Source organism: Tiliqua scincoides, chromosome 4 (assembly GCF_035046505.1).
Source record: "Tiliqua scincoides isolate rTilSci1 chromosome 4, rTilSci1.hap2, whole genome shotgun sequence".
NCBI classification, from domain to species: Eukaryota; Metazoa; Chordata; class Lepidosauria; order Squamata; family Scincidae; genus Tiliqua; species Tiliqua scincoides.
In genome coordinates, this window is record NC_089824.1 from 6,068,028 (window position 1) to 6,090,943 (window position 22,916).

Below are 22,916 nucleotides of genomic sequence, written 5' to 3' on the forward strand. Positions count from 1 at the left end.
TTGGTGCAGCACACCCTTGAATTTTGCCAGTTAAGAAGCCTTGCAGGAAAAGAAATGCTAATCTTGGGCTCTGCTTCCCAGGTTAGGTTTATATTGTACACAGACTTCTTAGGAGGAGACAGAAATGCCAAGATGCTGCCTTTTACCTTACTTAGAAAGTAGCACCCTAATTGCTGCTTGCCCTTGTGATTTTGTTTTGCACAAGAGTGTCTGCAGAAATTCTCTGGTGTTAAATGAATAAGGCGGCCAGTGTCACTGGGAGTTGTGAGTGGCCAGGCGTCAGGTGGATCCACAGAGTCTGGAGAGTCATAGCCAGGTTTTGGTGTGTATGTGTGTGCATGTGCTCATGCTTGAAAGCAAAGGTGACAAGTAGTGGGGAGGGGGAAGTAGGGTGGGGAAAGTAACACATGATAGAGCAGTATCCACTCCTTAGATTTGATTGTGCTGTGACTTCTGTTTAGGTGTTTTGTGGTGATAAGGGAGCAATAACCCCTGAGCCGTGCTATCTAGAGGCAGCACCAGGGACTTTGTCCCTTGGCTGCATGGCATCATCCTGGCTGGGCAGTCCACTGCTCCAGCCTCTTCCTCATGCCGGGGCCAATTTGCATAAATTATCTTAAGAACTTGTGTGTTGTAGTGGTTGGTGACTTGGGCTGTCACTGGGAAGGTCCAAGTTTAAATCCCTGACCCTGCTGTCTGGGAAGCTTACTGGCTGATTTTGGACCTGTGCTGACAGTATAAGCTTAACCTACCTCACATGGTTGTGCAGATAAAAGAAGGGAAGGGAAGAGGTATATACTACCCGGAATTCCTTGAAGGAAGTATGGGATACGTGTATAACTTGCATGAATCTGGCTGTGCTAGTCAGAGGAGGGTAAAGGCACTGAAGGTCTCCCCCAGCCACTGAAAGTTTTGTTTAAGCAGAAAGCACAGAGAATGCCTACACTTCAGGGATATTTTTGTAACCATAAGGAGTAGAAACTTTAAGAACTTGGATTCTCAGAAAGTTGAATTGAATGCCTACTAGCCCACTCTGTTTTCTGCACCCCTACAGAATTGCTACTTGTGTACAGCTTTTGCCTTCACTGAGTTCTTGGCATCTCCACATGAGCATCTCAGGTAACTGATCTTTGCCCTGATACCAAGGAGAGTTACTGCCTGAGTAAACAATCCTGGGTGAGTTAGGCCAGTCTCCTGACTTGGCATAAGGTCACTTCCTGTGTTCATGTTGGCTAAAGCCATGTTCCAAGGCAAGAATGTTGGAATGCACAACCATGCAGACTGCCAAAGCTACAGTGTTGCCCATATCAAGAATCACTTTTCCCTTGCTTGCTTCCAATGTGCAATCATGAAGCTGCAAGAAGGGATTCTTGCTGGGCAGCCTCTGGGGCAGACCCAGGCCTTGCTTTAAAAGCCAAGTTGACAGGTGCAGTGGATGATTTTCCGATACAATGCTGCAAGAGTCTCAAATTCCCACAAATATATTAATAAAGCCAAAACTGACAGTTACTGACCCATGCGGCCCATGGAGACATCTTTGAATTTGGCATGCCTTTTGTTTCTCTAGAACAGATCATCTAGTTCAGCTGTGAGTTGGGACCCTCTAGTTGGTTTGCGAGCCAATTTCAGATGGGTCCCCATTCATTTTAATATTTTATTTTTAATATATTAGAGTTGATACTACCCTGGTAAGTGACTGGGAAAATGTCACAGATCTGTACGTTTAATGGGCTACTATGAAGATGCTTTTAACATTGATAGTAAATGGGACTTACTCCTGGGTAAGTGTGGGTAGGATTGCAGCCTAGGATTGTTAAAAATGTTCCTGCTTGATGATGTCACTTCTGGTCACAATATCACTTCTGGTGGGTCCTGGCAAATTCTCATTCTAAAAAGTGGGTCCCCTTGCTAAAAGAGTGAGAATCACTGATCTAGTTAATTCCTGTGTCTGAAATATTGCATAACTGTTTAGAAATTGCAGGTTCAAGCATAATCTCCTTGATAATGACTATCCACTTCCTTAGGTGGGTGATAATTACACTTCCCTTCAGCTCTCAAATTTTCTATGTGAGTAGTTGGGGAATCAAGCCTGTCATCAGCACAGCTAATTTTATCTTCTCTGGATAAGCTGGAGTGACAGAGTTCCTCATCTGCGTGTACTCTGACCTAAACTTGCCTACATCTTGCCACAAGCCTGGCCACATCCACTTTGTCACGCTCCCTATGCACAGCTCTCAGTTGAACCCAGAGACCTGTGGGAAGTAGGAGGCAAGGCCAAGGGTCAATTTTCTGTGTGTAAAACTATCATGCAGTCTCTCTTCCATCTTAATGACTGATCTCTCCTAACAGTGCTATAAAGCTCCAAGCAGCCTAGTTTTCCAGAACAGATATAGAGATGACAATGTTAAGAGATGCTATGTATAATTTAACTGCAGGCAGTAGATAAGTCTGTGCCAGTTCAAACTTTAAGACCATTAAAAAAAACAAACACATGTGCAGTCAAATGTTTTCTAAGACATTGTTATTGTATCCTGTTGATCCCCACCTCTGGCCCCCATCTTTCAGTGATGCCAGTTAATGTTCTAGCTGCCCTTTTCTCATGCCCTCTATACCTTTCTTCATTCTGTCTCTGTATTTTGTCAGTTATCTAATGGTGAGGCTGCAGACAGGATGCAACAGGAAGCAGAAAGGAAATGGCTCAGAAGTTTTTAGGGAAAAGTGCTGGGGATTAGGGTTTATTAACTTTCCTGGTGCCAAAGACAGTATTTAATACATGTGAAAAGAATTAAAAAAAGCTGGTGCCCTTGTAGTAGACAAAGGAATTTACATCAAGTGGTCTCCCAAGGTTTGCATCAGCCTCTAGATTTCAAATCATGTTCATAGCTACATGTTCAGGTTTCTTCATTAATTTGGGGAAAAAGTTACTGCAGCCTAATGATATGGTATAGGGCTGGGAGAAGGGAAAAACCTGTGATTTTTAAAAATTCCTTTGTTTTATTCACCTTGGGACCTTTTGAGTTCAGGTAAGGATACTGTTTCAAATAACAAAATTAATGAACAAAAGCAAAACAAAATTAAAGCTGTTCCATCAGCAAACCAATACAAAAGAACAAATCTGATCCAGACACCAAACACCTGATGAAACAGGTGAGACTTAAGTGGTCCAAAGGACTGGGAAAGAGAAGGCCTTCCAAACCCCTTGAAATAAGGAAATTCACACCTGGCCAGCCACCACAGAGAAGACTTTGTCCTATATGCACAGTCCCTTGTTCAGTGGCTGCCCATAGTGCAGTCCCTTCATAGACTATTTTTCTGGTCATGTCCATTGTTATGGCAGAAGGCGATCCCTTAAGATATGAGGGTTCAACCTGAAAGAGCTTCAAAGGTAACAAGTAGTACTTTGAATTGGATGCAGAAAGTGATGGAAAGTCAGAGTAGCTCCTGCAGGATGGAATAATATGCTCCCCACATCATGCAGTTCTTATCAGTAGCCTGGCTGCAGAGTTCTGAGGCAGTTGTGGTTTCTGATTTCTCAAGGGCGGCCTCACAAAGAGGCCTCACTTTATAACCATTAGGTGCCTACAGTATGGATAACTGTTGCCAGATTTGTTGGAGGAAAGATCAAGATGAATTTGGGCAAAAGGCTTTCCTCTCCTCTAGGAGCCAGACTGGGTCCAAGAGCACTCCAAGCAATAATGAACAGCAGTAATTCAGTGACATGCATTCTCTTTCAGAGGAAGTGCCATTGCATCTATAGTCTGACTGATAATCAGTAGGAGAGTACTAATCTTGGGCTGACTAACCACTTTCAATGTTATCTACATTCGCTTGTTCTTTCACAATGAGCCCATTGCCTCTTCCAGGCACTGATTCAGAACACCCATGAAGACCCTGGGATCAGATTACTTGTGAGATAGGGCTGGACGTCATCCATGTGCTGAGGAAACATCAACCAAAATCCCCCCAAAACCTCCTCTGGTAGTGTCATGTAAATCTTGAATAGCATGGAGAACAAAGTGGAACCCTGCAGGTCCTCTTAAGTTTTCTGATCAAGGGACTCAGCAGTTGTCCTCAGCGTTGTCGTCTTCACCCTTCCTTCCAGGTTGGACCAGAACCAGTATCACATTGTTTGCTGCCTGATCCCAGTTCCAGGAGGTGGTCCAAATAATATTGAATCCTGCTGAAGGTTCTGTAAGTTCCAACAATTGCATACTTCCCCATGTAGGTCCCAGTCTAGGTTGGAAGTCAGATTGAAATGAGACAAGTTGGTGATAAATTTATGATGCAGTCCCTTAACCATGGTTGAGGGGTGTAGAAATGATATATCTGTACTGGTTCTGTGCCCTCTAGCCCTGTTGCTCTGTAAAATCTGCCCCTTGACACAGACTGTTACAGTTGAAGTACAGGTGTGCATGCAGGGCAATGCTTGATGTGTCCATAGTGCTTTAGTATGCTTATAAATATCTCAGGGCACAATCTGAAATGACATGAGACTGCCATTTTGCTGAAGATCTAAGCAGGTCTAGTCCTGGTCTGGAAAAGTGACCCCCTAGCAAAACCCCATCTTCACCACTTCAAGGTCTTTCATGAAAGAAAGGCAGGAACTGTTACAGCATCCTAAGAATTTTTGTCCTGAGAGAGACTCATTTTAGGGCACTGAGTTCATGACTGGGTGACATTTGAACTGGGGATTTCACATCTCATGCAAACTGTGTTCACATCCTGCGCTGTGCGTGTGCCTGTGTAAATATTGTCAGAGAATAGAAATAGAAGGAGAAACATTTTTAGATTGACTTCACTTTCTAGTTCTGTTGCATTCCAAATAGGAGAAGTGGCAAAAAATGCTCTTAGTGGCGTATGTAAAAATGTCTGAGCATTTGTTCCTTGGCCTGTTGCAGACATCCACTTCATTGTGCATCTGGATTTTTAGATAAAATGCCAGATAGGTCACAAGTTAGTGGCTTGCACTAAGTGACTTGATGCTTGCATGCTATGTGACTACATTTGGGGAAATGTTACGGACCTGTACTTTTAACAGGCTACTGTGTATTTGCTTTTAACAATGATAGTAAAGGAAATTTACTCCTGGGTAAGTGTGGGTATGATTGCAGCCTAGGATTGTTAAACATTTCCCTGCTTAATGATGTCACTTCCGGTCATGACATCATTTCTGGTGGATCCCAACAGATTCTCATTCTAAAAAGCGGGTCCTGGTGCCAAATGTGTGAGAACCACTGCTCTAAAGTAACTGTAAAGAATACCATGATACTATCTTGGGATCTTTAGCAATGTGTGAAACTGAATTAAAGAGCTCCCCAGTAGCCCTATGTCTGAAATGTTTTTGACAACTCATTCAGGCCAGATATGCTTTCTTGCTTGTCCCTGCATAAGTCTGGTATGAAAGTTGTGCACCTGAAGAAATGGAGGGTTCTAAGAGTTCTCACAGAATAATACCTATAAAAACCCTGTTTGAATAAAATAGGATTTATGTTCAGACTGCCTGTGTAACCTGTTTTGAGCCTATGAGAGAGGCAGTTTATAAATAAAATCTGGAGAGGTGAGCAGTGGTGTGTGGCAAAAATGCAGTGCTTGGGGATATGTCCTCCTCCATCGCATTTATACATTTTAACATTCCTGATGCTCCTGTGTAACAACTTCATTGTTCATTGCTTTGCTGCTGTATAATCTGTATGCCCAATTGAAGGTTGAATTGCTCCAGTTTTCCACTCTGCCATTTTGTGCCAAGAACTGTTGTGACTTTCCCATGCTCCCTTGCAGGAATCATGACAGTATGTGTGAAGGTGCATTTAAGGCCATAGCCCAGATATTTGTGTTTTGGGGGCAGAAAGATTTGGAACAAAGTCTAGATCTGATTGAACGCTGCAACTTGACAATTGAGATGTGTAACTGTAGGGACACATCTGTTTCTGTAGTAACTTAACACAGATTTGGCTGTGTTTACAACACCATCTAAATAGGAGAGCTTGGGCCACAGAAGCTCCTGGAGGCTTACATAGGAACCAGGTTTTGAATGCTTCTGCTTAAGGGCATCAGTGCCCTAGTTGCCCAGCCTGTGAGACAGGGGAAGTCTCTTAAAATCCCTTCACTGTGAATACAGTGCAGATCCTCATGGTGCTTGAGAGGCTTGTTCCTGCAAACTCCTATGTGCTTATTGCACCTCAGCTGCTGTTTGGAAACTGGGTCAACCATGTGTGTACTGCAGCATTTCTGACTACACATTTTGTCAAAATTAAAAATCAGTGCAGTAATGTCTGTGCTTCCCTTTGCACCTCTCTCTCAGGCGAAAATGTTTCATGCACTGCATGAGGAGGGCTTTTTTAATCCTGACCCAGGGGGAGGGGAGCATTCATAAGTGAGGGTTGGTTTAACTCTGATTTGGTGCAGCTGAAATGTTTGTGACATATTCTTGTATTGTTTTCATCCTTTTGTCCAAGTAGGTAATGGGCTGATACTTGGAAACTGGCAGGGTGAGGTGTGGGAGAGGGCGAATTATCTGATTTGTAATGTGTAACTGAACCAGGGAAACCTTACATGGATAAACCATTGCTCTGATAAATAGGTGTTTTGTTCTGATCTAGGAATGAACACTTCACTAGAAGCCTTTATGAATTCACTCAGACCTTGTCCTTCTCGGAAAAAACTGAGTTGCATACTCATGGTTCTTTGGTGGCCTCCCAGCCAGGCAGTTGCAGACTTTATAAGCTTTCTAAGACCAGACTTTCTAAGCTTCAGCAAGAATGTTTCAGACCATTTTCTGGAACTCTTTAATCTGAAGCTTTACCATCAAATGTCTGTAACTTTCCTTCTAAGGGACCTTATCAGAGGTTCTGAATGTGGCCAGCATTCAGTGTATCTTGCAGGGAGCTTCCTGCAGTACATCTTTGAACACCAGGTGCTGAATGCAGATGGGGGCAGCTGTTTCATGCCCTATATGCCCTACCTCCCAGATGCATTCTGTTTTAAAAAGAATACTGAACAAGATGAATCCTTGGCCTAATCTGGTAGGGCTGCTTTTGTATTACGTTGAATGTTCTGGAATTCCTTCATGATGATGGTGTCCAGGAGATTAAGTTGGTTGCTTGGTGGAATGCCAGCTACATGCACATTCTCATGGTCTTTTGTATCCTTCAGCTGTTAAATTAATTTTGAATTAAATTTTGAAGTAAACATTTTAAGAATGGGAAGATCTGGGTTCTAAAACTTGATAACCTAACTTATCGTAGGATTAGTGATGTAACTGCAGAAGTTTGGCCGGAATTCTTGAAAAAGGTCTTTCATTGACAAAATGAAATTTGTCTCTTCTTCCAGATTAACCAGTGCTAGACTTAATCCCTGTCTGTAAGAACATAAGAAGAGCCCTTCTGGATCAGGTCAAGATCTCATCTAGTCCAGCTTGCTGTATCTCATAGTGTACCACCAGATGCTTCTGGGAATACACACATTAACAAAATATCTGTATCTCTGGCATTCAGAGATGGACTACCTCTAAAACCCAGAGGTTGCAGAGAGTCATCCTGACTTGTAACCTGTGATGGATGTTTCCTCCACAAATTTGTCCAATCCCCTTTAGGCCTGGTACCATCACATCATCCTGCGTTCCATGGGAGTTCCACAGATTAATTATGTACTGGGTAAAGAAATATTTCCTTTTGTCTGTCTTGCCTGTCCTGCCAGTCAATTTTAATGGACATCGTGTCTCTGAATATATTACCCTGTGCGCAATACCCTATTTGTTCACATAGTTAATGCAGAAACAGAAGTGTAACTGGGTCCGGAGCTTGGGGGGCTGGAGAAGCTGTCAAAAACAATATAACTTTTCAATCAAGTGCAGGATGTTCTTAAATAAAGCTCTGTCTATATTCACGTGGACCTAATCATTCACAGTATCAAGGTGAGAGGTGCCAGAAGTCATGTGCTGAGACTACCAGACCCTACCTTTTTAATCCCAAAAGCTTGCTGTGGAAATCATTGTCAACAACCGTGCATTCTAGGAAATTCTTTCCTCTTGAACTAGTTTGCAGAGGCAGAGCAATCATTCTAGCTCATGTTTTACGACAATAGTACCAGCTAGGGTGGCACTACATCTTGCCAGTATTTTGCATTTACTTGATCATGGAGGGAATCTTATACAAAGGCAGGCCAGGTATCATCATCATTCTCTAACTTTTTCAGAGTTGAGCCCTGCTGATATTTTCCAAGTCCCAAGGTATCATCTTCGACAGACCTGTCACGACAGATTTATTGGCATTTGGGGCCCAGTATGCACAAACCACATACTCTACCAGATAGCTACATCCTCTCCCTGTTTGTAAATTAGGTGGTAAAAAATGTCACCATTTTCTTATTTCCTTTGGTGGGGGCTTAATTTCAGGTTTCTCATGTTGATTTTTTTGTATCACATGAAATTGATGGTGGATGCTGTGCTTGGATTTTCAAAAACTTGTTTTTTTTAACATAATAGTTAGCATTTGTATAGTGCTTTCAAGTGTCAGAACACTTCATAAATTCTTTACAACAACCTATATGGCAGCAATTCCCTTTTTTTTTTGACTGGCAGCTCCCTTGACCTACTGGGCCATTGGCTGCAGCTCCCTATTAGGGCTATGATCATAAACATTGTATAGGGTGATGGGTTTTTACAAGGATTCTGTGGGTCCCTGTAATCTCCATGGCGGGTGGAGGCCCCACCCCTTGGGGTGCGACCGAGTGCGGGGCCTTACCCTGTCGATGAGAGTTAGTCGTCAGCGGAAAGGACGGGAGGCACACAGCTGTTTTGCACAGACGGTTTACTTGCGTCAATCGCTTAACATTCATGGGGCCTGTTGCCTTACACAGACTTGTGGCATCGGCGCACGAAAGGCTCGTTCCCCACTCCTTCCCGACCCCTTGAGGTTTCAGACAGAACTCTCCGGCTGATGCCTGTCGGCCAGGGGTATGGGTTCCCGAGGGCTGTAGTGCTGTTGTCCGGGGTCAGCTTAGCTGTCCTCAGGAGGGCCCCCGGTACCTCAGGGCTTGCCCCTTGATCTGCTGGCCTCCAATGGAGGTAGTTGGTACCGGGTCCTTGGTTCTGCAACCTTGCCTCTCCTGCTGTCCCCCCTTCTCTCCAGGGCTGAGGTATGCAAAGTTCCCCTCGGGGCCTGGATTGTCTGAATAAGGCTGGGGTGGCTACCCCCTCTGGCCTTCCCTTTGACCCTGCTCCCAACTGGAGAGGAGCAACCTCTCTCTAGGCTGCCCAGCCTCCTTATGAAGCCAGCCGCACCCCTTTTGCCCACATGGCTGCTGGCTGCTCCCAGGAGGCACTAGGTCCTACACCCAGGGAGGTGTCTTGCCTGGGACCCCAGTCCTGACAGTGCTTAGGTCTTACTCCCGAGGAGTCCCCTACCCCTGAGGAGACCCCTGCTCCTGGGGAATTCCCGGCAGCCTGGGCTGGGCCTAGGTGACAGTCCCATTTTCACATCTCCCCAAGGAGCCATGTCTCAGTTTGAGAACTACTGCTATGTAGTGAGTGTTTTTCCCCTGCTGCTGCTGGGGAGCTGAGGCTGGGAGGGAGTGACTTGCCTAAGGCCAGCATGGCAGAGGTGGCATTTGAAGTCCTGATTCACATGTCTCTTAGCTACTACACCACACCAATTCTTATGGCAGAGGGAGGCTATTGGAAGGCTTAGAGATCAGTAAAGAATCAAGCTATTCTTTCCTGTTGAATAGGCTAACTATAATTGGCTTCTAGGAATCTGCCAGACTCAGTTAAGTTTTTCCAGGTGCTTTAAAGTTCCTGTATGTGTGCACACTGGCTACGCAAGATACATGTGGCCTGTCAAATGTAAGGTGCAGAATATTCCCCTAACTACAATATCTGAAATCTAGTTGATTATCTTAACTCCACATTACTCAAAACTGAGGCCTCTTCCTATCTTAGCAGAACATATGCAAATTTGAGCAGAGATTTTGAGCTGCTCTGGAACTTTCCAGACTGATTCAAATGTTATCAGTATATTGTCTGGTGATGCACAATATCATATAAGTTAGTCACTGTTCAGTGGGGGTATGTTAGCTGAAACTGATTTTGTGGTACTGTGGCATATGATGAGAGATGCTATTTGCCAAGATTAACAGCCTGCTGCTCTGCATTGCAGTGCTGGAAATCACATGGTTTGGCATTGGTCACCTTGACACTTCAAAAAAAGGCAATAGAGGAAGTTGTTAGGACAACTGCAGCTTGTTTTCTCCAGTTTGCATTAACAAATAACAATTATGCAGTAACAATGCCCATTGGAAATGTTTCCCTTGGGCTGTGCTTCATTACGAAGCAGCAGAAATGGGGCCTGTGGTGATTAGTGCGCCTGTTATTATTTTTGGAAATAGACTTACAGTAGTTTAAGCAATAGCACTATGTGTCTGTCTTAACTCTACCTTATTTCTGATTAAGACATTAATACTAATTTATTGCTAGTTTGTCTTTGGGAGCTATCTTGGGTCTCATTTCTGAGTTGTGATTTTATTGCAGATTTAGACACAGTTTCTGTGGAATTTGGTAAGAGAATCAATGTGTGTATGAGCAAGAATAAGCAGTGTGGGGTCTGTTGAGCTTCAGAGGTGCAGAAGGACATAGTGGACAAAAGATGTCTTCAAGGTTGTGCCTTAGGTCACTTCTGTGTAATAGAAATAGAGGCATACTGTGTTAATGTCTATCAGTCTACAACTTTCTGAACAAAACGCATACCTGTGGGGAAGAATCTCCCTTACAATTAAACCAAGGGTGGGCAGACTTCAGAACCAACTTGAGTTTTTTGTTAGAATTCAAAAGTTCTCAACCTTGAGCTACCTATACCATAATTTGAGGAAAGGCTACAGCATTTGGGCCTCCCCTTATGAGGAAAGGCTACACCGTTTGGAGCTCTTCAGTCTAGAAAAAAGGTGCCTGAGGGGGTCATGATTGAGATATACAAAATTATGCAGTGGATGGATAAAGTGGATATGGAGATGTTCTTTCCCCTTTCGTACAACACCAAAGGACATCCACTAAAATTGAGAGTTAGGACAGACAAAACAGAATATTTCTTTACCCAGCACGTAGTTAGTCTGTGGAACTCCTTGCCAAAGGATGTGGTGTTGGTGTTTGGCCTAGATGACTTTAAAAGAGGACAAGACAAATTTCTGGAGGAAAAGTCCATCACAAGTTACAAGCCATGATGTGCATTTGATTTTAGAAGTAGGCTACCTCAGAATGGCAGGTGCAAGGGAGGGCTCCAGGATGCAGGTCTCTTGTTGTCTTATGTGCTCCCGGAGGCATCTGGTGGGCCACTGTGAGATAGAGGAAGCTGAACTAGATGAGATTTTGACCTGATCCAGCAGGGCTTTTCTTATGTTCTTAATTCAAGGGAGTGGAGGTAAATGTAAGATGGAGGAAGAGTCAGAGGTAGAGTTGGCTGCTCTCATCCAGGCTGAACAATTATTTTCATAGGCTGGGAAGTAAATGTCTGTGCAGTTTGGAAGAGTTCTAAAAATTCTTGAGAATAAAATAACTTGAGAAATATGTTGTAGACTTTAACTAGCTGGAGAGCCTAATAGAGCATGAACAGTGGGGGTCAGTTAGCAATCATGGTAGATTGCAGGAGGGCATATGGGTGATCCTAGCTGTTGTAGTGACTGCAGTTCACTGGATCTTTTAGGAAGACCAGTATAAAACAGTGGCACATCTAGAATAGTTGTCCCCAAGTCGGTTTTTTGCGCTTCTTGATTTTCTTTTGCTTAGAAAGGAGTTTTTAACTCAGTGTGTGTAGAGAGAGAAAAGTATACATTATGACTGGTGTATATGTGTTAAACTTGCTTTAAAAGGTGAAAGAGCTGTTATAGTTGAAGTATAAAATCATTTTCTATACACTGGATTTTAAAAACTTATGTCCCCCGGCCAGTGGAGCAAAGAGTGCTGGTTGTCAGCAGTGTGGGTTGGGAACTTGTATTTGGTACACATGGAGACTGTTGTGATTTTTCAGTATGTATAGAGTATAACAGACTTGGCATTTAAGACAAAGGTACAAGCCTCAATTGTGCCTACTGTGGAGTTGGCACAAAGCAGGTTCTGAAATGAAGGGAATTCAGACTAGAAAATGACAAATGCAGCCACAAAAGGTTCACAGGACTTGGGGGTAAGGCAGAGAAGAAGCTCAGAGAAGCATGCTGCAGAACACATTCTGTAAATCTGGTCTCTTCCCCTCCCAACCTTGGGATCCATGCTCTTCTCTTCAGGCTATTTATCTACCAGTCTTGGCCAGCCAAGGGCTTACCCTCTGCTCCTGACAGTTTTCCTGGGATTCCCTGACAGTTTTCTCCAAGCTGGCACTGTAGCAAATTGAAAAATTAATGCAAGAAATAATTACTGGCACTTCTGCAAGAGACAGTTTTGGATCTATTTATTCCTCCCCTTCTCTAAAGATTTCAGCCTAGAATATCTTGAATGAGCCACTCCTTTTGAGGGCTGCTTTTGCCCTGTTTATACTGCAAGCACTGTATTCACATTTCATTAGGTTTAAAGGGATAAGCAAGTGGTCACATTGATACTCGCACTCAGCACAGGATATAAAAATATGTGTTAACTTGTCTGTTTTCTGTGGGGAAGGAGGTAGGGAGAAATGGACCTTCTGAAAAACTCTAAATGTCCAAAGAGCTTGTGTAGTGGTACCTCTACACCTGAAATGGCAGTCACGCTGTCTCACTGTGGTGGGGTCCTTTCTACAGAATGGGGGGGGCGGGGCATTTTTTAGCATGCTGAATTTATTTCTTAACTGAGTAGTGTACGTTCAAAGCCTAGACTTAGCTTCATCTCCATCTGATGATGAACATAAGGCTTGACTTATTTCCGTATCACCAACTGATGTTTTGCTAGGTAACATCAGCCTCTTAAAGGTGAGCTGGAAGAGATCATTGCCTTGCAATACTCCTGCAACCCTTATCATTGTACAACCTAACTGTCATATAAAGGTTAAAGACATGCTTGCCTTACTAGTACAATTACAAAGGTCAACACTGTCACTTTTTCTTCATTTTGCTGGCAATTTTATCAATACTGTTACAAATAAAGCCCAAAAGATTCACTGCAATACCAGGCTCTCAACAGTTGAAGTACATGAACCACCACTTGAGCCATTTCTGCTCAAAGTTGCATATATGCAAATGTGTGTACTTGTGGGCTGGACAATTAATGTTTCCTTTAAAATATTTTTGAATGCTTTGTTCTATCATGTTTGTTTAAATAGCAACTATTGGGGAGGGGGCAAGGAAGAGAGGGTCAAGGAATTTGTAGCACACAGGGAGGGAGTACTTTGTCCTTGCTGTGATATGGTCCTGATGAAAATTGAACCCATTGAAGGTTCTGTTAACCCCAGAAGGGGAGCTTCTGTTGTCATCAATGAACACTTCTCTCCTGTGGTAAATATTAGCCCCAGGGGAACTATTTTTATTCAGAACATTATGCAAAAATGGTCCCAATCCTGATCAAACCATGCCTTAATGTTTTTTTAAAAAGGCACGAGTAAACTGTGCATGTTACATAGTGTGTAGTTTTGCCCTACAGCAGTGTTCCTCAGGTTTCTGATGGTGGCACACTGTTTTTCTGAATGAAAATAGAAGGTGTACTTTCATCTTACATCCTGCAAGCCTTGTTTTAGAGTGTAGGAATTACCTGACTTCATTCCTTTGAATTCAACTACATTCTTGAGTTCTGATCTGTGTAAGTCATAGTTATGGAAAAAGAATTTGCCCAAAGCAGTGACTTATACACAGATGTAACAGGAAGGCTCCTTGGAGAGTGGGTAGATAATTCCATTGCATCACTGTTAGGAGCGGTTAAATGATCCAGTTGCATCTGATATAAAGACCGACAGGAGTGTTCAGACACTGCCAAGACTGTGCGGATGAAGGCAAGGCCAAAATGGGACCGGAATAGAGATGCAACAGGCAGCTCCAGTGGGGTAAAGTACTTGGGTGTTGCAGGAGCCTTTTGGTTTTTGTAATTACTGTTATAAAATGAGAAGCCTTGTCTGGAAACAGGAGTGAATAGAGGATGGGAAGATGTTGGCTTACTTTGTATATGGCTGTCATAACTGTCATAAAACTAGCAAATGCATTGATTGTTTCCTCCTTTTACATTTAAGATGCCCTGAGGTTTTTCAGTCTCGTCCATATAGAAGTTGACTCTATAAAACTTTACTGTCACTCTTCGTTTGAGCTGATTGAGGAACGCAAGCCAGCTGTATTAATGCCTAGACTGCTTGAATGACAGGTAAACATGACCACCCAATGGGTTGCTTGCAATGTTGTTTGGGAATGCTTAGTCTATAATTAAAAAAAGTTCTGGGTTGACATTTTTGAGATCTCCATCTTGCTATTATAGAGTAACTGATAATTAGCTTGCTTTGTAAACCACTCCATGTGCATGATATTTGAGACCTCAGATGCCAGCCTCCATGAACATCTGTCATGTGTGCTCAAGAACAATCTGTTGTACGTAAAATTAGCATGCACCAGCTTGTGTAATTTTGCTGCTATATTTCTTGTTGTGACACTTTGGATGTTACCTTTTGATACAATCCATCTTGCACACTAACTGTAGCAAAAGGATAAAATTTGGATTTAATGGATGAATTAAATTTGGTTTAAATTTGCTAGTGGACTGATAATTTGCTAGAGCTAGCAGTTACTAATGCTTCCATGGGCACCTAGAATTGTCCTTATAGGGGAGATACCATTGTTGGAATGCCACACAGTGAGCTTTGCAAATCTATGTGATCTGTGCCAATCTGCTTATCCTGCTTGAACGTACTCAGTTTGCATGTGTGATCTCCATTGCTGCGCTTGAGTTTTGCAAAGCCTTTTAGCAGTCAGTGGAATGGAAGCAGAAAGATTTGCTGCCTGGCTAGTTGGTTCTGGAGTGGGAAATGGAAGTTGCTTAATTGGAGCCAACATCTGTATGAACAATGTTTTCAGGCTGTATTTCTGGGAACTCTGAGGTTCTTCCATTCTGTATGGCAAGGAGATCTTGCCTGCCACTATGATCTTTACCCCTGCAATGTACAGCTACAGGGGAAGGACAGTATGTGCTCTAAGGCACACTGTCAGTTTATACAAAGGTGTTGAGTCCTTACCAGTGTCCAGTGAGTAAACAAACACAATTCTTGTCTGTCCTTTCTGGCCAGCAGAGGAGAGACAACAATCTTTGTGTTTGTTTACTCACATTCTTGTAGCTAGGAACTGCTAGCAACTTCTCCGTTACTGACTTAGTTTGGTTCAGGCTCCACATGCTAACCAAGGCCTAATGTGTACATATTCATGACAGTGAACTGTGGGCAAAAGCAGGTTAATGTGAGGAAAGAGTTGCCTGAAGATAGGTAGGTAGTTTGACAACTCACAATAGTGAAAGTGCATGCTGTCTGGGCAAAAGTAGCTGCTGTCTTAGCTCTAAAGGGCATGGAGGGCAGACTTACTCCAAGAAGTTGCTGTTCAAAAATTGCGGGTCTGGTAAAACAGTCAACAGTGACTCTTGGGTCACCCTTTCCTGTTTCCCACTTCATTTGGGTCAACATGTAGAACAGGCCACTGTGAGAGAGAAGAAACCTAATCTATCAAGCAGGATTTCTGCAACAATTATGACCCTAAATAAAACACCTTGTGGAGTTGGAGCACAGAATGGAGCTGATGGTTCCCAAAAGGACACACATACCGTGGTTGGACCTTCCCTCAGGGGCTTTGTAGTGCCTTTACTATGTGTGCCCTTGGCAGTGAGGGTCAGACAGTTGCACTTTGTATCCTTGAGGGCTAGTTTAGATAAATGCCAAGGATTCTGTCAGTGCTGAGAAGTAACCACATCTTGGCCCTGTTTCAAACTTTCATTGTGAGGAAGTCGGCTGTGATGAAAGAAGTCTTGCGTTAGGAGCTGGGAGTGTCTGTAGGACAGAGCCCACACTGTGAAATATCCGTATGTAGAGAAAGCATCTCTTGGATCATTTTCTTAATTGTTTTGATCTTGATAAAGGCATACAATGGGGCAGCTGCCACATTCAAGCCTGCATGCCATAGTGCACAGCTGGGTGGATGAGTGTGAAATAATAACTGGGTATTATAATAATAAGAACTGGGAAGCAAACAGAGAAGAGGAGGTACTTCTTCCTCCAGGTATTTCATGTTAATTTCAGGGAGCTACCCATCCTGTGCCTCCTTTCTGTCCTTGTGTAGGATGGACTAGCAGGTGCTATGAAACTAGACTGCCACATGTGGAGGCGTTAAAATAGCACACCTGCTCCTAAAAACTACAGCAGCTTAGATTGTCACCTTAAGTCCATGACTGTGCACAGCACTGTGTCTTCTGGCCAAATGAATGAATGTGGGCATTTCAATTCAGTGTGAAATTATTCCTGGGATGCAAGGATGATTCCCCTTTATGTAGTTGCATATCTTAGAATTCAGATTCTCAAAGCTTCCTCAGTGCTAAATTGCATCAGGCCAAAGCTAGCAAATCTGACATCAGAACAGGTACACCAATCACAGATAAGACTGGCATTGGATCAGGTGACACATAAAGAGAAACAGAGGCCATCACAGGGTTCAAGGGGGAATTAACACAGCTGAAGCATTAAGCAAATTTCTGTTTCCTGCCATGTATATTTCCCATCTTATTGGTCTTTCACTGATCATGCAGGCCATCTGTAAGTTGTCAGACCTAGGGTGCAATCCTAACTTGCGCTGTATCCAGCGCAGGATTGTGGCCAGAAGCGGCTTAACCAGAGGCAAGGGGAAACTTTCCCCCTTACCCCTGGGTAAGGGCTGCTGGTGCCTATAGGTCTCCTCAGATTTGCACCACCTCCTTAGGTGGCACAAGTCTGAGGAGAGTGGGGCGGCTTGAAGCCGTTCCGAACTCCCCGGGAACAGGGGTTGGGATCCGGCATAACTGCCAGATTCTAGCCCTGCCTCCTGCTCCCAGCCTGTCCACCCCCAGGGCCGCCCATCGCCCTCCCTCCTCCTCCCTGCCTCCCCACGCCTACCTTTTGTGTCTGCTCATCCGAGCTGATGCAAAGTGCTGGGGAGGAAGCTGGCGCAGAGGCTTCTGCCAGCCTCTGCAGGCCTGCGCTTCTCGGAGTGCCGGCCTGGCTTCCTCCCAAGGAAGCACAAACGTGCTTTCTGGCACATTTGCGACCCTCCTAGGCCGGCCCAAGGGGCTTGGGCCAGCATAGGGCGCAGTGTGGTTTGTGCCCTACATGATCAGTGACAATTGTTTGACAATATTGTCTTGGCTTAAATGTTCGTGTGCCTTGTAATTCTTAGTTAGGTGGGGCCTGACTAACATTTGCTCAGTAATAAGATAAGACAATGAACGTTTATACTCCATCTAAGGATGTGATCAGACTTGATATGTATTCGTGTATTTGTGCTTCAAGTTTTATTACCTGTCAAATGATTGCAGTTTGCTTGAGCCTCAGTACTTGGCTGTCATGAAGGAAGAGGGTGTCGGTAACAACCTAGAGATCATGGTCGCTTCTTTCATGAAGAAACATACCCCAAGACCCTGTAAGATCACGTGGGGGGAAATTCAGGAGTGCTGGTTGTGGGCCAACACACGTAGTGTAGGATTGCTGAAGTATGACTTCCTAATATCATTTTGGTCTCTAGAATGAATACTGAATTAACTTTTCACTAGATCAGAATCCAGATGAATCTCTGCAGTTTTCCACCCTTGTTTATGTGAGGAATTTGCTTCATGAGACGGTGAGGCGTTCTCCATCAACTTGACGGAAACTAACTGTTTAAGTCCATCTCCTCCTTCCAGAACCATCTCCACCAAGTGACCATTCCTCCTGGTCATTATGTAATAGTAGGAGAGTTAACAGGAATATTCTTCTTCCCTCCCCATTACTTTTTTCTTTTGTATCATGTGTCTTGGCTCATAAGTCATTCTGAAACTTCTAAGTGCTTTAAATGCTTTAGCAGGAAGGTGGGTTTATAAGTGTAGCAAATACTCATTCTAACTAGAATGGAACTTTTCAGTGATACCTTTAACTCGGGGCTCTTCAGTGTTGTCCTGCTATGCAGTGTGACAGTTAGCTGTGAACATTAGTGCTAGGAAAGCAAAAGGCTGAAATCTTTGCCTGTGCTGTATCACTCCCTGGGATTGGGAGTTGGATGAAATTGCGGACTTCGTCCATTCCTGGAGTTGGGGAGTTTGCTGAATTTCATACGCTTGTTTCCACTGGACAGACGTCTTTTATATTTAGCAAGCAAACATTTGTTCTGTCCTTTCCCATTGCAACTTCTGTATCTTATGCATTCACATTTCTGTCTTAAAAACACAGTGAAGGAATGCTTCTTTATTAGGACCATCTAAAATGTTAATGTAGTGATCAAAGATTTCAAGTTCTTCATAACTCATTCAGGCTGGATGTTGAGCAAAACAACTGTGGGGGGGCATTAAATTGAAGTCCTAACACCTGCTGTTTGCAATAGCCTTAAGGTGGAGTACATGCGCTATTGAGCCATTTAATTACACTGCTCTTTCTAAGATCGGTTTCAGGCTGCACCAAGGGCAGATTCTCTTCTTTACCCCACTCAGTTCTTTAAAAAAAAACACAAAAGATGCACTCCAACTTTCCTCAGATCTCTTTCAAAGTGATACTATCTCTATGGTCTTTCTGTCAAACATTAAATAATCTAACTAGCGTTGTCTCTATTAGTCATAGTGGTTCCCTTTTTTCAATAAATCACATTATCAGATAAATCCGTTTATCAGGTCTATTCCAAGTATTGCTGCCATGGAGTATGACACTTGTGTCTGTTACAAACTGTACTTACGCGTTTGATGCAGTATGTTTTTATCATATGCAGTAGTGGTTTCGGAAGGAATTTAAAGATTCCACATTATGCATCTTACAAAAATGGGTGAGGATTCCAAGCACCATGAATCTAGTTTTGTGGTTCAAGGGGGCTTCTTTGGTTTTCTGTTTCCCAACCAGCAGCCAGCTATGCCACCCTACAAATCATTTTTGAAACTGTGGAGACTTTAAAAGCAGACTGGGATGTGGCATGGAATACTGCTATTCAAAGGAGAAAATCCTAACAAATTGGACAAAACCTTGGAAGTTGTCTAGAATTTCAGCCAAGTCCCTTAAAGTAGGTGGACACTCCAAGTTTAAGGCTGCAATACTTTGTACACGTGTGTGGGAGTAAACCCCATGGAACACAGTAGGAGTTGTTTCTGGGTAAATATGCATAGGATTGAACTGCCTGTGAACTGTGTGTAGTTCACTGTGTGTGAACTAGGAGCCAGTTCCTAGTCTTAAAGCATTTTGTGCACAACAATGAGAAAGTTGACACTGGAATGATTAAGGTCAGTATATCTTAACTGTGAGAGTTTGTGCCCCAGTGAATACTGCTGTGCTTGCTTCTGTTCAAGAGGGGTCTGTGTGTGGGAGGAGGGGCCTGTAGCTCAGTGGTGTAGAGCAGGGGTGTCCAAAGTTTTTGGCAGGAGGGCCACATCATCTCCTTGACACTGTGTCGGGTGCTGGGGAAAAAAAATCAATTTACATTTAAAATTTGAATAAATTTATATAAGTTTACATAAATGAATATATTAAAGATACTTATATGAATGAATGTCTTGCAATAGCTCAAGGCCTATAAAAGGCCTTGCACAAAGCAAGGCTGGCCTTTCCTTTGCTTCTACTACTGCATCACAGACGTGAAACAGCAAGCAGTAGAGGGAGCCCTCATCCCACAGCTCACCTGAGAGGTCAAACAGTCGACCTCACACTGAAAGCAGTTGTGTCAGGCTACTGTGGGCTCCAGAAAGTCTCCAGAGGGCCAGAGGCTTGTTGGAAACTGAGGGCTCCCTGAGGGCTGTATTGGGAATCCTCAAGGGCCGCAAGTGGCCCAGGGCTGCGGTTTGGGCACCCCTTGTGTAGAGCACAACATCTCCAGCTTTTTTTGCTCATTGCCCCATTCTAAGCTTCATTTCCGTCTGATCCTTCCTTCCGTGTCCCATAGCTTCTGTTACTTAGAAAAAGGTACTTTCCATTTTCACTTGTGATCTAATAATCCATGTTTCCCAACCTGGAGGTCACAAACCCCCAGGGCAGTCATGCTTATTTGAAGTATGGTGTTGCCCTGGGAAGGAACACATGACCCACATTGACAACTGCTGATACAGGGCACATGCTTTGCAATCAGAATGTGCCAGATTTAATCCCTGGCATTTTCAGGTTAACTTGAGAAGGATCTCTACCTGGAATACTGGTGAACCATTTGAGTCAGTATGGACAACACTGACCTTGATGGACCAGTTGTCTAACTAAGTATAAAATTTCTTAGTTTTATTTATTTCACTTTTTTGCTGCCCGTCCTCCAAGGAGCAGGTGGTGTACATGGCTCCATCACCCCTCCTTTTGTCTTCACGACAACCCTGTGAACTAGAGGAGACTGAAAGGTACTATTGACTGGCCCAAGGTCACCCAGTAAGCTTCATGGCTGAGCAACCTGGATCCTTCCAGTTATAAGTCCAACTCCTGAACTACTACACTATTTTGGCTCCCAGTTAATAAACTGGATATCTAATCTTCCATGTTAGTATTGCATACAACTGGGTTATTAGAACAACTGAGCTGCCCTAGTAATGCTAGTTTCATATACCTTCTTACAAATACCTAGCACTAATTATGCAGTTGCGCATTCTACTTGCTTTACTTATATCTTGTTTCTTATTGAGGAGGGTAGTGTTAAACATATAAACTACCATAACCAACAAAAGGAGGAATCTTTGAGAGCATTGCATGCATTTTTAACTAGGGATTATGCCTTATTCTGGATTTTTGAATGTCTCAGTTATGAGACACTTGTGCAAATTAGTCAATTGATGCATTTGTGCAGATTCTGAGCTAGTCTACTTTTGAATCAGGGCAATGGATAAACAGGGCACTTTGAACACTAGATTTCTGAAACTTCAAAAAATACTCAGTATGTTAAGCAAAAGCATGTGAAAGTGCTGTCTCAACCTATGGCAGCATCAATGTCTACACTGATGCCCATATGTTAGTGCTTATTAATCAGTGCAGAAGTAAATGAAGAGCAGAGCAACATTAAATACCTAAAGTTAGTGCAACTTCACTGTAAACACTGTTGGCATATCCTAAGATTGGGGCTCTAGGCTTTATTCAGTTAAAGGTATAATTAGCATTTCTTAAATGCATCCTAGTAAATGGAGTAGATGGTTTTGAACTTCCAAAGTTACTCTTTCTGTTAACCTCGATGTTTACAACAGTGTTAGTACTCTGTGGAAATCTACTCAAGAGTGCTGAGATGAACAAGCTTCACAAAGACTGTTAAAATTTAAGTGTTCAGTTCTGAATTGTAACTGAACTTTGCCTCATTGAATAGAATTGCTATAGCACTATCAGCTTGTTATGTTAAACCAGTCATAAACTGAAGAGCCATTTAATTGAAACCATAGGTTTACTGGTGCCTGACCACCACTTGTAACAGTAAACAGGAGTGTTTGCTTGTGTCTAAACATGCAGTGGGCGTGTTCTTCAGTTGCTGCTCCCTGAAGTATGTTCATTGTCACAAGCACAGATCAACTGCTGGTGTACACAGTGGCATAGCTAATGAACATGTAGCCCGGTGCAAAGCTCAAAATGATGTCCCAGAAGTGATGTCGCAACCAGAAGTGACATCACACCTGGGCTTTTTAAAAAGTGCAAATTGGGGGAAACTTGCCTGCTCCCCCCAGCAGTTTACCACCCACTTGATCTGCCACCTCCCCCCAGTCAGTGGCATAGCCAAGGCATCTATATGCTACCTGGGATCAAAGAAACTTTTGTAGCCCCCCATGACAAAATCAAATTTAGTTAAGTAAATAAATTGTGTGCCCCTTATTGGTTGGAGACGCTGTGCTGGGGTGAAGAGGGACAGTTATTCTCTCCATGCTAAATACAAGAGGAGCCCCTCTTGAAAAAGTGCCTCTTTACCAGTTAGCAGGAGTAGTGGTATTATGATACATGGAAATGAGAGCTGACTCATATTAACACCTTACTGGTTCCATGCTGTGTCATAATAACATCTCATTGGCTCTCACAACAATCAGTCTCATAGGTCAGTTTTGAGTTAAAGAAATCTACTTTTTGTTCTATAAGGCAATTGTGTTTGTTTTCTGGTTAATTAGCCATAACTTTTGATAGAATACAGATATTCCAATGAGGTTTGTTCCATTGCACTCTGCATTAAATTATGTTTCCAATGACATATAACTTGATGGTATTCATACATACCAGTTTTTTCACAATTTTGGCCACTAGTGTCAAGCTCAGCTTGTTGCCCCCCTAAAGCTTGTTGGCCGGTGCGACTGCTACCCCCTGCACCCCCTTAGCTATGCCACTAGGTGTGCATGTGGTGCTTTGTGAAGTGTGGTTCCAAGTCAGAGCACTGCCTGCTCCATTTTTGCACAGTTGTCTCTGCATGGTGTCTTCCAGCTTGCGCTGATACTAGGTGGCTTTTGTGTGTGAAACTGAGCAAGAGAATTTTACTAAGTTACATCGACATTCAAGGCAACTGTTAAAATAAACACATTTTTTAAGCCATGGTGACAGATTGGGGGGCAACAATGGGCAGTTTCTGTTCTCTAGGTCTCAACTATTCTTCAGAGATTTCATGGTGGCTATGGGGGAAATAGTTCTTCCTCTCCCCTCCCACAGGTACTGGTGACCAGGGCCAGGTAGCTCTTTTCCTCAAGAGTGCAGGACATTGTCTCACCCAAGCTGATGGGTGTTTTGCAACTCCTGGCTCTCTCATACCAGGGCTCTGGTGGGGGACAATGATGAAGATTGTCCATTCCCTGGGCCCCTGTTGACGTTTTTGGAGTTCAG

The 22,916-nt window shown here is 43.3% G+C and overlaps 1 protein-coding gene across 3 annotated transcripts in view; it reads left to right on the forward strand.

The window, feature by feature from the left end:
* SLC45A4 (solute carrier family 45 member 4) overlaps window positions 1–22,916 on the forward strand; it is a 90,366-nt gene that overhangs the window by 22,421 nt on the left and 45,029 nt on the right. The window contains exons 2-3 of one of the 3 annotated variants that reach the window (XM_066623893.1): window positions 4,103–4,191; window positions 14,172–14,299. The exons of 1 other annotated variant lie outside the window; for it this stretch is intronic. The gene's annotated coding sequence lies outside the window, so the exon portion shown is untranslated. The remainder of the gene's footprint in view (window positions 1–4,102; window positions 4,192–14,171; window positions 14,300–22,916) is intronic. One more of the 3 variants, XM_066623892.1, reaches the window with a different exon arrangement.